Raw genomic sequence first — 12717 nt, 5'->3', positions numbered from 1 at the left:
CAATGACCTCACACAGAACCTACTTCTCACCAGTTCTACCACCTCAAAACTACCACCTAGGGACCAGCTTCCAAAAGTTCCATGTCATTATGGAAAATCTTGTTCCTAGCACAAGTTCCAGATTGTGTTACATCTGCTTTAGATGGAGCCTCTGGAGGCAGGTGTCAGCTGGTCTGCTGTCCAAAGTCCATGTTTGCACTAGGAATTACAAATTGTTCAGCCTTCATTCTGCTTCATAGTGCCACTAGAACAACATAGTAATTTTTCTTAAATTACAGGTATTGAGTTGCATTATTTATGAATTTCACTTCAGGATCATAAACAGGGTGTGAAAATATTTGTAATAAAAAGGAAGGTGGAAGCCGACAGGACTGAGTGCTCTTTCTTTACAAGAAGTTTGCTGTGGACCAAAAAACTGTCTTTCCAAGTGGATATACTATGGAATCATTTCCGTTCTGGAACATGATGGCCTTGGAACTGCCCGGCTTGGCTAAGCAGGAGCAGCTGGCTCTGAGGAATGAAAGAGTTCTTTCTCCCCAGCCCACACAGGTGAGACCCTCCCCCCTCCCCACATACACACACACAGCCCACCATTCTACCTGAGGAATAAAAGACTGGGCAGATGCTCATGTAACCACATAGCCAGCTATTTAATGGGATCTTTGGTTTCCCACCTGGGTGGTGGAGATAAAGATAATTCTTTCCATATTAGCTTCCCATGTGAATTAAACACATTCAGTAAGATAAGCGAATTTGGTGCTTCTCCTACCTTCCTCCAGTATGTGATGCTCAATGAACATAAACAAGGAGTCATTATCATTTATTATAGTAACTAGGGCTTACTGAGCCCATTTCAATACTCTGTTTTCTTTTCAGCACTTAGCAGTGGGGACTAATAAGACCACCATCCCCAGCAATAGCAAGAGGTTTCTGGAGGCCAGGTATGGACCGGGACTAGCCCTGGGTCACACCGGTAGCCCATTAACTGTCTTTTGGAATTGGAAACCACGTAGCTCCATTCTGATCTACTCTGCGCAGTTCTGAGGGCAGAAGTGGTCCTCAGAAGATGGAAAGTCACTGGAGAAGGAAGACAACTGGGCCATTCTAGATGGAAAGGCAGAAGCTGAGCCGGCTATGTGCCCTGAGACACCATGGAACAGTCTGAGCCTTGGTTTTGGAGGGAGGCCTTTAAACCAATTATCAGTCTGGAGATTTGGGGTTTGTGTAGAAAGCAAAATTCAAGTTCTAGGTATGGTGGTACACACTTACGAACCCAGCTACTCAGGAGTCAGGAGCAGGAAGGATTGCAAGTTTGATGGTGAAAGATAGTGAAACCCTCAACAACAAATAAAAACTGGGGGTATGGCTCAAGTGGTAGAGCACTTGCCTAGCATAAGCAAAATCCTGTGTTCCATTTCCAGTACCAAAAATTAATTAAATTTAAAAACAAACAAAAAGAACCACACTTCAAAGCAAAGGTTTGGTGTTGTTGTTTTTTTAAATTTTCATTATTTTTGTTATTATTTTTAACCTTCTAGCTTCCATGGAGGAACAAGCTAGGTGGACAACTGCCTGGAGTTTCTGTGGATCTGTCATCCCCACATAAATTCTTCTTACCCCTGTTCTGTACCTGCATTTTCAGGGATGAGAAAGAAAACTCCTGGAGGCTGAGAACTGACGTCTTATGTCTGTAATTCTAGCTACTCGGGAGGCTGAGATCTGAGGGTTAAGATCTGAAGGCATTGTTGCCTCCTCCTTTGTTATAGGAAATGTACTCATGACCTTGTTCATTTAACTGTAACCCCTTTGTACAGCATTTTTACAATAAAAAATGTACCAAAAAAAAAGAGATTTGAACCCACCTCTTTTTTTTTTTGTCAGTGGTGGGGCCTGAACTCTGAGCCTGGGTGCTGTCCCTCAGCTCTTCAGCTCAAGACTAGCAACTCTACCACTTGAGCCACACAACCACTTCCTGCTTTTTCTGCTTATGTGGTGTTGAGGAATGGAACCCAGGGCCTCAGGCATGCAAGGCAAACACTCTACCACTGAGCCACCTTCTAGCCCCTGAAGCTACCTCTTAAGCAGATTCAAGTGAGATTCTTATCCCCAATTAATCAGTAAAAAGCCAGAAGTGGAGGTATGGATAAAAGTGGTAGAGCACTAGCCTTGAATGAAAAAGCCACGTAAGAATGTGAGGCCCCAAGTTCAAGTCCAGTACCAGCACAAAGAAAGACAAAGAAAGAAATCTGATAGCAACACACTCAGAATACAGAAAACTTTGGTTCCAGGAGGCCTGGGTTTGCCTAACTTGTTCAGGAGGCCGTTCTGGATATCCACACTGTCCACTGCTAGAAACCTATATGGACTAGCTGAGCCTGTGTCCTATGGAAATATGTTCCCCTTCACACATGGAAATGTCAAATAGAGTCATAAAAATGATCTGACCTACGGCTAGAAATATATTTTAAGTTTTTTCTTCTTACTTCCAGTTTATTTCACAAAAGCCTAGAACCAAGCAAATTAGAACTTCTCAGCTCTTGACCCAAACAAAGATTTGGGCTGTTTCTAGGGGAAACAATTTGTGTAGAACAAACTCTTTTGTGTAGAACAAACTCTTTCTCCTCCTCTACCCTCAGAGCACTTTCTGCTATTCATTCTTTGCTGGTCCATGCCTAGGGACTTCTATCCAATCAGAAAGGACCAGTCCTCCACATCATCATGTGTCACTGGTCCCTGCACATTTTCACACACATTCCAGCCCAAACTGACTTTCTAACTTCACAACCCCAGAGAGAGTTCATACCCACCTGGTCTCATTAAGACAGCACATACTTGTACAGCTGCTCACTGTGGGACCAATTAACCACTTCCACATCAAGCACCAATATAACCTTCCCATATATACCCATTTTATTTTTGTTAAGTATTTAAAATCAATCTTGTCGCAAACACTTGAAACTAGAGCTGTCGTCTTACTATGGGCAGTGATTTGGAGCAACAGAACCATTCCTCCACCCACTGTCTCTATCCTTTATCTGTAGTTTGAACACCAGCATTTAAACCACTTACATATAGCTAGCTCTCTACTTGATCATTTTATGTTTTTAAGTGACAGTCCTGGGGCTTGAACTCAGAACCTGGGTGCTGTTCCTAAGCTTCTTTTTGCTCAAGGCTAGAACTCTAACACAAAAGCCACAGCTCCACTTCTATTTTTTGCTTGTTTTCTTGGTTTTGGTAGTTTATTGGAGAGAAGAGTCTCACAGACTTTCCTGCCTGGGCTGGCTTTGAACCACGATCATCAGATCTCAGTCTCCTGGGTAGCTAGAATTATAGGTAATTGCCTGTAATCTTGGCAAATGAAATTTGGAAAGTTATCTAGTCAAAGGTGGCTCAGTGGTAGAGTGCTTGCCTTGTATGCATGAGGCCCTGGATTTAATTCCTCCACACCACATAAGCAGAAAAAGCCGGAAGTGGCGCTGTGGCTCAAGAGGTAGCCTTTAGCTGAAGAGCTGAGGGAGTGCCCAGGCCCAGAGTTCAGGTCTGATGACCAACAAAAAAAATGTGATCTAGTCAAATATGCTGGAGCACATATTGGCATCTGAAAGAAAGTATTCCCAATTTAAAGGGCAACATATTGGTAGCTCACAGCTAGCTTCTTACATCCCAACACAAATTCCTTTCCCCAACCTGCCATCACCACCACCACAAGGAAGACAATACCAACTGCCCCTAATTCCAACCAGTAATGACAACTAAAAAAAATCACAGAAATCTAGTCCTACCATGAATTCTTTACTGACCAATACACTCAATGCCTCATGCAAGTTTTGAGTTATTTTCTTTAGAATAAGCAGCATGTCTTCATAGATCACTATTGAATAAAGACTTGACAACACCAATTTCCCAACAATGAGGACATCAGATTCTAAAGAACTAGACAGGAGCAGGTTGAGTCCCTTTTGTGGAAGACTATAATGAAATAGAAAAAGTGCTTATAGGCCTATAGTATCGCAGACATGGTTAAGCTCAAAGGAATATGTTTTTGTTGTTGTTGTTGTTTGTTTTTGTTTTTCCCCCCACCAATCCAGGAGCTTGAACTTCTTTTACTCAAGGCTAATACTCTACCACTTGAGCCACAGAGCCACTTTTGGCTTTTTCTGTGTATGTGTTACGAAGAATCAAACCCAGGGCTTCAAGCATGCTAGGCAAGCACTCTATCACTAAGCCACATTGCCAGCCCCCAAAGGAATGGTTTTGAGTTATACAAATTCCAAATCCTGTCTCCAAAACCAGGAGCATGAATCCTGGAGTTGGCTTTCATCTTGTACTTTTCTTTTCTCTTAGCTTCTTCCTTTCCTGCCTTTCTACCAAGAAAAGACTGCCTGTTAAAATAGGATTCAAACCCTTAGGCCACCCTAGGCCAGCCTGACATCTACAATCCAAAGTCAGCCTTGGAGAAGCCACCCTGAGAACACATCAGGCTGTGGAGGGAGAGAAGGGCCTGGTGCTATGTGTGAGGGAAACATACAAAGCTGACTTCAGCCCTGGTTTTCTCATCAGAGCAGGGAAACATACAAAGCTGACTTCAGCCCTGGTTTTCTCATCAGAGCTGGGATGTCCCAACATGACCTGTGGACAAGGAGAAAAGAAAATCTTTCCTTTGACCCAAAAGGATCCATAAGATCTACAAGCTGAGAACTATGGGCCCCCATTAACTATTATTATACCTAAACTTGCTCTGTAGACAAAAGGAGAGTAATGACCAAGTCCTTATTGGAAAAGAGGTTTGAATGAGGATGAGGTTTGAACACAGGGCCTGGGCCCTGTCCCTTAGCTTTTTCACTCCAGGCTGGTGCTCCACCACATGATCTATAGTACATCTCAACTTCTAGCTTTTTGTTTGTCACTTGAAATTATGAGTTTCATGGACTTTTCTGCCTGGGCTAGTTTCAAACCTCCATACTCAGATCTCAGCCTCTTGAGTAGCTAGAATTACAGGTGTGAATCACCAGTATCAGGTTCTTACTGCTTTTTTTGTTTAGTGCCATTTTCCTCAGCTGGATTTAGGCCCCACCACAATAATTCTCTGCTTCGTCCAGCTCAGCATATGTCCCCAAGTTTAGTACCAGTCTTTATGAATGGCTATATATATATTTGGGTCCAGTGGGCCTGAAGTCTGGACCTGAGCGCTGTCCCTCAGCTCTTCAGCTCAAGGCTAGCGCTCTACCACTTGAGCCACAGCGCCACTTCCGGATTTTTTTTTCTGCTTTTGTGATGCTGAGGAATCGAACCTAGGGCCTCATGCATGCAAGGCAAGTGCTCTACCACTGAGCCACCTTCCCAGCCCTGGCTATATACTTTTAAGGACAACTTTTTTTTATTTATTAATAAGGTTGTTTTATTGTGAAAATACCATACAGAAGGGTTACAATTACATGAGCAAGGTAATGAGTACATTTCTTTTTTTTTTTTTTGTGGCGGGGTGGGGGTGGGGGAGGGGGGTCCAGTCATGGGGCCTGAACTCTGGGCCTGGGCTCTGTCCCTCAGCTCTTCAGCTCAAGGCTAGCGCTCTACCACTTGAGACACAGCGCCACTTCCGGCTTTTTTTCTTTTTTGCTTATGTGATGCTGAGGAATCGAACCCAGGGCCTCATGCATGCAAGGCAAGCGCTCTACCACTGAGCCACCTTCCCAGCCCCCATTGAGCCACCTTCCAAGCCCTGAGTACATTTCTTATCAAGCATTGTTGCCTACTCCTTTGTTTTTTCCCTACCATCCCTGCCCTCCCATCTCCATGACTACACTCCCCCATCCTCCCTGCCAAAGTTGTAACGTTTGTTTTTTGACCTAGCATCTCGTACATTTCATTGTTGCAATGGGTCCACCTGTAGCCCTATTTAAACAATTTGTTTTCTTCCCCTCTCCAAATTATACCAACATCAAATACGGTTATGAGGGGGAGGGAAGAGGGACATACAAAGCAACAAAAAGTCACCTTATGAATATGTTAGCAGCAATAGCAAGAAAGAAAAAACCTAAGTCCTTATCTTGGGGTTTATCAACTTATCTGACCTTTTCTGTTTGTCTCAGACATACACTAGTTATTGCAAATAAGGGAAACCATGGGACCTATGTATCTTTGGGCCTGGCATACTTCACTTAATATAATTTTCCAAGTTTTTTCATTTCCTAACAAGTGTGTCAATGTCATTCTTTCTGATAGAGGCATAGAATTCCATTGTGTATATATACCACATTTTCTTGATCCATTCATCTTCTGAGGAGCATCTGGGTTAGTTCCATATCTTAGCTATGGTAAATAATGCTGCAATAAACATAGTTGTGCTGGTAGCTTTAGTATGGTCTTGTCTGTGATCATTTGGGTAAATGCCCAAAAGTGGGATTGCTGGGTTATAGGGGAGCTCTATGTGGAGTCTTTTGAGGAGCCTCCATACTGCTTTCCAAAGTGGTTGAACAAGTTTACACTCCCACCAACAATGCAGTAAGGTTCCCTTCTGGCACATCCCCTCCAGCATCTATTGTTAGTAGAGTTCTTGCTTATAGCCATTCTAACTGGAGTAAGGTGGTATCACAGTGTTGTTTTGATTTACATTTCTTCTATGGCTAGAGAGGTTGAGCATTTCTTCATGTGTCGATTGGCCATCCTTCTTTCCTCGTCAGAGAAGTTTCTCTGTAAGTCTTTAGCCCACTTATTTATTGGGCAGTTGTTTCTTTGAGGATTTATTGTTGGGGAATTTGATTTTTTCAGTTCCAGATATGTTTTAGATATGAGACCCTTGTCTGTTGTATGGCTAGTGAAGATCCTCTCCCAATCCATGGGTTTTCTATTGATCTTGCTAACTATGTCTTAAGGACAACTTTCAATGAATTGTGCTTCTATTTTGAAGGAATGAGGGCTTTTGTTATGTAAGATCAGCCCAAGGGGGGGGGGGGGGAAGGAGCAAAAGCTCTTGCTATCAAATATTTATCTCCCAAAGTGGAGTCACTATCACTGCCTTTCAAAGCACAGGGCTGAACTGCTTGTCACTGGCATAGGCAGGAATGTTCTCATGATAGCTTCTGTAGTTGCTTCTGTGTTGTGTGCTCTCTTCAGAAAGCACGATCTTTCTCACAAGGTTTATCCTGGCTGCAGGAGTATGCCTGTAGCCTCGGATACCCACCACGGTGAAACAAAGTTCCAGTTATCTGATCAACAAGTGCTGGTGGCTCATGTCTGTAATCCTAGCTACTCAAGAGGCTGAGATCTGAGGATCACAGTTTGAACCTAGCCTGGGCAGAAAATTCCATGAGACTATTACCACTAAAATGTCAAAAGTGGTATTATGGCTCAAGTGGCAGAACCCAAGCCTTGAGCACAAAAGGCTTAGAGACAGTGCTCAGTCCCAGAGGTCAAGCTCCAGGACCGACAGTCTAAATAAATAAATAGGCAGCTGCCCAGACAAGAAATGCACACTTGCTTCCCACCTACTCCCCCACCAACAAAACTTTCAGTGGGGTATGCCTGACTTGGTAGGAAAGGAACAGAGGTCATTACCCTGCATTCTCTGTCTGTAAAATCATACAGACAGGAGGTAGAGGGTAACAAACTCTCTGCAAGCCAGGCCAGGGAAGCCTACAGGGAGTGTCTGAGAATATGCTCCCCAGCTTCAGGGTGTCATGGGGACTTCTGAGCTCAATGCTGAGTGAAGAGTGAAGGCTGCCTCTGGGTGATAAATTCCTTCCTGCCCTAAAGTAGCAGGAAGACCAAGAGGCAGAAGGAGTTTTATCTTTGAGCTGTGGAAGGAGCCCTCCTGGTTGTGAGAAGCTGATTGATTCTAGAATGTAAGAGGGTTGCTTGCTTCTGATCTCCATTTGACCCACCTAAAGCAGGAATGTTCTTGGTTCTATCAGAGGACCCACCAACAGCTCCCTTGCCCAATGGGAAGCCCTGATCCTTGCTCCTCTCTTGCAAAGGGTATTGACTGACATGCAGGAGTCCAGCAGTGCTAATACTGGAAGAGTCCAATAACTTCTGAAGGGTGATTGCACCCATCACTGCTGGCTTAGGCTGATACACTGAGAAGTGGGGGGGGGAGTCTGGGGGGGCGTGCACATGGTGAGACATGCTGCTGCTCGGAGATGCCGGGCACTCCTCTGCTTCGACAGATATTATCTGCGTAAAATACAGTAAATGAAATTCTAAACCTCTTGGGGATGTCCCAAATGGTTCTCCAGCCCCAGTTCCGTTCAAATCTCAATCGAAATCTCTGCATGTGACAAGCAGAGAGGGAGGGCCTGCAGGAAGGCGAGGGAAACACCCTCCCCAGAACTGAAACCAAGATTTGCTCAGTGCAACAATGAGAACCTGCTGGGGGCCAGGCTAGCTGCACCAACGAATGCAGGCTTTGCTGTGAGGATTGCCAGTGTGTCTGGAAGACACTGAACAGTGGAGCCTGGAGTCCTGAGCTTTGGCAAACCCAGGGGTTTTGAGGTGGAAAGCTAGAAAAGGGAAACTGAAGAAAGAGAAAGTGATTGATTCAAAGGCAGACCAAACATTGGAAGCTGCTTTTTCAACCTCAGAAATACTTTCTCCTCATTGGGTGATCTTCTTGGTCATTGGACCACACTAGAAAATGCCACAATAATAATGCAATTAAAATCTGGTAGAGCTGACAAAAAAAAAAAAAGAAATGTTAAAAATTGGCAGCATTCCAGAGAACCTACCAGGCTGCAAACTGCCCAGGACTCAAAATTGCTAATTCCAAAGAAAGTTAATTAGCATCTTATTAATAAAGGAGCAGTTTTGAAAGCTTGCGGAATGGCTTTTGTGACTCATTCATTAAAATTTAGAATAGCTTGCCAGATATCCTGGTGGCTCTGTGACTTTATATTTGCACCAAATCATTGGATTTTTTTTCTCCCAGGGGTTGTTTTCAGTCCCCCTAGCCTTCTTCTCACCTGTCTGTCTTTGCAAGCAACAAACACATAAAGGGGGAGGGGGTAAATCTCAAATTAGGCTTTGGAGAGATGGCAGGATTAAGAAATAAGATACCCAAAGAAGTATGCTTTAAAAGTGCTCTTAGAAATGTGCAAGTAGCATGAAGCTTTGTGTGCTAACTCTAAAGGGGACAGCTTTCCCAAATGGCATCTTTGAAACATTACGCCAGACTTTACAGTCCTTGGTGATTAAACTGGAAGAGGTCTTTCCTTGTCTTTCCAGCCCTATCCACAAATACAATAAGTGAGGCAGGTGGAAGAATGAAGCAGGAGATGCTTAGAATTCTAATACCCCAACCAGACCAGACGATGTGTGGAATGCCTGGAGGGAGAGCAGAGCTCCACTACCTGGTGCCACTCTAGTCCCTTGTGAAGCAGAGGATTCCAGGAGCACTAACTTAGGGAAGGAAAACAAATGTCCCAAGGAGCTGTAACAAAGCAACCCCAAGAGCAAGCACTGAGCATAGATAGTTATCTCCTCTGCCCAGACCAAATGTGCTCAAGCACAATTCACAGGGATGCACGGATGTGTGTGTGTGTGTGTGTGTGTGTGTGTGAGTGTCCCTGCAAAATTGTAAACAGATCTGCAGAACAACTCTATAATTTTAAAAAAACAACAACAAAAATCAAGCCAAAAACCCTCTAGATGTGAACTTTGCATGTAAAGATTATTCCTCTCTGAATATTCCTTCTTGTCTTGCCTGGACCTTGTTAAAGTTAAGTGTTGGAAAGCCAACATTTGAGTTTTAAATTAAACTAAGTAAGTAAACAAAAAACAAATGTCAATATATTATGAAAAGTTTAAAACAATCTGATCATGAGTTGCCCATCATTTAGACTTTTAAAAAAAATTTAAACTTCTGTCTCCGTGCATGAATTCTTTTCAGAAGAGAACGTTAATGAACATTTTGAAAGCCACTATTAGTGTTGGGATTTTCACGATGATAGTTTGGGGGTGGGGTGTCCTGGGTGGATTTGGCTTGATGGCCGGAAGCTGATCCACTACAACTGTGGGACCCGCTTACCCACCCAGAACCAGAAAGTGAAAGTGTGGCTGGTTTCACTTGCTGAAAACACACCACGCCAGACAGGCAGACAGACCTGCTAGGAAGCCAAACTCATTCCTCTGTTGGTTTCTTCCTACTACCTACTGCTCATTGACTCCTTCCTTTCTTTTTTCTTTTGAAGTAAAGGAAACGTGATTTAGGTGGCCTCGGGGCAACAGTTGAACATTTTAAGCATAAAAGAACTGGGCTCTTGTGGGACCTGTATTTTCTTTTCTAATTGCACAAGTCAGCCTGACTGATGTATGTATTTATCAAACCATCGCAGAGTTCCTCCTCATGCGTGATTTGAGGAGCTAAAGGAAACATTCTTGTTTAAAAAAACTATGTCCCGAATATGTTTAAAAACTTTACGTTAGTCTCTGAACAATGTCCCTGAATAAAAGACCGACTTAAATTTTGACAATACTCAGGACTGTTTTTCTAGGTAATCATCACCCAGCTGCTGTTATTCAAATATTCCTTGGTGTTTTCAAAGGATTTTTAATAAAACCACACACACACAAAAAGTGTTCCACACAATACTACACCTTCTAGATAATTTACTTTATCGTGCTATGAATTCCTTTATTCTTATTTCTATATTTCATGCTTTATTCTAGATTTTTTTTGTTATTTTTTATAGTCTGAGAAAAAAAGCAGCTAGGTCCTTCACTCTTCAAAATTTGTTCCTCAAAACACAAAGGTGTAATGCCTCCGTGCATCTAATCATACAAAAAAATAGTTATTGAAACGAGCTCCAGGAAATGGAAACAAGAGGGTTTTTCTGTGTTGCTGTTTTTGTTTTCTTTCCTTTTGTCTTGTTTGTTCATTTATCTGTCTTTGAGCGTGTAAGGGAAAGCACAGAAATGGAGGGACTAAGGGTGAACAATGTGATATTCGCTAGACACTATGTTGAAAATGTACTATTCAACTTGTGGGTAGGGATGAGAGGATAAAACTAGGAGAGAGGGAAGGAAGGAGTGATTGTCCAAAAAGAAATGTATTCATTACCTGACTTATGTAACTGTAACCCCTTTGTACATCACTTTTATAATAACAATAATTTTTTATTTTGTTCCTCAAATAGAAAAGAATGAAAAAACAGAGCCCACAACAACCATCTCAGATTGCACAGTGAGATCAGCTAACAAGCCTCATTCCCCAAAAGCCACTGATCAACGACTGTCACAGAAACAACACGACAAGCCACCTCTCATGTACTGTCACAGAGAGTGGAACAAACTTTGCCTTTAGCTCATCAAGGAGGGGTAAAAGGACTTACTGCTGCAGCCTACGTGCCCTCACCAACCTGTCCTGACCCAGCAACAAGGGATCTAGAGATACTTCAAGCTTCAGAAGAGCATGCAGGAACTAGTTCAGATCACACGGTGCACTATCTAGGAAGAGGTGACTTTGAATTTGAACTTGGCAAAACTGCTCCAGATACTCCATAGCCACAGTGTTCCATTCACCTCCCCGCAAAACTAATGAATACCAATAACTACAATAGTATCCTTATCTAGAACAGATGAATTAGGAGAAAACCAATACAAATACATATGAACTATAACATCTAGAGTATTCAAAATTCAACTTAAGAAACAACACTGACATTCATAACGCACTTATTTTAGTAATCAAATTTTAAGTAAATATTTTATCCCAGATAAATAATATTTTTAAATTAAAAAAAAAAACAAAGCAGAAGGTGGTAAGTGAAAGTAGCTAGTTATCTAACCTAATATTTGGATTTTTTAAAAGCTCTTTTTACATATTTTTAACATATTATCTTCTTTTTACAGGTTTTTAAAGAATAGTAAGTGTGTATATATGCAAAATGGATAAGCTGTACTGTTCAATACTATATCTCCCTTTCAGATCTAGCTAAGAAATCAAAGATTGCATTTTTCATTAGAGGAACTGAAGTTTCCCTGCTGGGTTCAGGGGTTTTAGTACAGGAGACTCATACATTGCCAGGGCGGTAGGCATGCAACCCAGAAAAACTAAAGCAGGTAATCTGACAGCCAGAAGAGAAGTACCCATGTCACACACACCCTCCAGCTGTGCATCTCCCTTACCTACAGCTCGTTCATACAGCCCTGATCAGGGTGTTGACCAGACCAGGAGAGGGTTGAAGACAGATGACTTTCAGCACATGTGAGCCGAGTATTGCAAAAGCTATCTTCCACCCTTGTGCTAGTAGCTCACAGTTAGTCTCCGGCAGCCCTGCTCTCTGGCTGAAAACATCTCATTAGACTAATGCATTCAGCACAGGCAGAACACTCGATTTACCATAGCTACAGCAATGAATTTCCATTACGATGACAGCCTCAACCACATCATGTCCGGAAAACCAGCCAACCACTGGCTTTTAAAGAACACACACATTTCACATGCAGAAAACGAGGCCTCTGTGTGTGTGTGTGTGTGTGTGTGTGTGTTTTTTGTGTGTGTGTGTGTGTGTGTGTGTGTGTTGTTTCCTTCCTCTTAGCTGACCGACTAAGAGAAATGTGCAGTGTAGCTTTTTGTCGACATGAGCTGCAAGGTAATGACACTTGTGCTCTTTTGGTAGTTAGTCCTTGTAATAACCTGAATTATGTCACAATTGTCAGAATGGGTGTTTCCAACATTTCAGTTTGCATTACTCCTCCTCTGTTGCCATAGAAACCAGACTG

At 42.6% G+C, this 12717-nt stretch overlaps 1 protein-coding gene across 2 annotated transcripts in view; it reads right to left on the bottom strand.

Moving 5' to 3' along the window:
• The window catches only part of Scml4 (Scm polycomb group protein like 4), a 70096-nt gene extending 57816 nt beyond the window's left edge, over positions 1 to 12280 (bottom strand). For both annotated transcript variants that reach the window (XM_070010092.1, XM_070010093.1), the window contains exon 1: positions 12121 to 12280. The gene's annotated coding sequence lies outside the window, so the exon portion shown is untranslated. The remainder of the gene's footprint in view (positions 1 to 12120) is intronic.
• Between the last annotated feature and the right edge of the window lie 437 nt (positions 12281 to 12717).

The sequence above is a fragment of the Dipodomys merriami genome, unplaced genomic scaffold, assembly GCF_024711535.1.
Source record: "Dipodomys merriami isolate MVZ:Mamm:240054 unplaced genomic scaffold, mDipMer1.0.p SCAF_8, whole genome shotgun sequence".
NCBI lineage: Eukaryota > Metazoa > Chordata > Mammalia > Rodentia > Heteromyidae > Dipodomys > Dipodomys merriami.
This window is presented reverse-complemented; position numbering and strand designations above follow the sequence as displayed.